General features: G+C 36.0%; 1 pseudogene; it reads right to left on the reverse strand.

Moving 5' to 3' along the window:
- Positions 1–285: 285 nt before the first annotated feature.
- The window catches only part of LOC105979455, a 21187-nt pseudogene continuing 20407 nt past the window's right edge, over positions 286–1065 (reverse strand).

Raw genomic sequence — 1065 nt, forward strand, 5'->3', positions numbered from 1 at the left:
GAACAGAAATTACAGACACTTGTGCAATGTGACAAGAAAACAAAACTAACAGGTCAAAGAGGCAGCAAGAGCAGGCTACTGCAAGCACCTTGTATTTCAGCAAGGGTAGGCAAACCAGAACTACCTACTGTTTTTATTTGGATCAATGCTTTTCCTTCAAAATGTGCCAATGTTCACATACCATTGCACCTAGTAAAATTGAAGAATTAGTCCTAATAACAAAATTTCCATATTTTAAAAATATACAGAATACATTCAGATTTTTCTCTCGATGTATCTGAGTTTCTATATTTCCTTGTTGGCCTCAAAAACAGGATGTTTGAGAATGATCGCATTATCTTCATCATCATTCAATTCGGCCATTTCAGACTTTCGCCTCTCAAAAAGTTATGGTATACAAATAGGTGTAGATCTCTGGTTATCCAGGGAATCCTCAGGAGTGCTAGGAGCACCTGAAATCTTGTTTTCCTTCATTATAGATAAAACCTGGTTATTATAGAGTTCTGAAGATCAGTGTTGGAACATTTGTTTTTCTTTTTTTGGTAAAATCAATAGAGGAAAATTACAAACTACTCCCCCCCCCTTTATTGTGGCTAACTTCTTCCCGAGTGTTTTTTTGTTTTGTTTTTAAAGTGCTTCACCATCCGTGGCTTTTCTGTTTAAGTGTTCATTTCTTATTATAGCATTTCACTGCTGGATATGATGATTTTGAAATGGAATATCCAAGTCTTTGAAAAGTTCTTCATGTACTTTTTCAGGTGGTATAAAATCACATTTCAAGAGACTTTCACCAAAGAGGTCGTTGTTCATTGTTTCTGCAACCATCTCGGCGACATGATTAGACTCAAATTCCACAAAGGCACAGCCTTTCCTTTCCCCAGTCTTTTGACTTCTGGACGATTTGAGTCTTGTTTTTGTTTTTCTTAATGTATTTTTTAAAAACATTTTATTAGGGGCTCATACAACTGTTATCACAATCCATACACACATCAATTGTGTAAAGCGCATTTGTACATCATTCTCAAAACATTTTCTGTCCACTTAAACCCCCGACATTAGGTCCTC

Source organism: Echinops telfairi, unplaced genomic scaffold (assembly GCF_000313985.2).
Source record: "Echinops telfairi isolate 266 unplaced genomic scaffold, ASM31398v2 ScPeMD7_655;HRSCAF=1070, whole genome shotgun sequence".
Taxonomy (NCBI): Eukaryota; Metazoa; Chordata; class Mammalia; order Afrosoricida; family Tenrecidae; genus Echinops; species Echinops telfairi.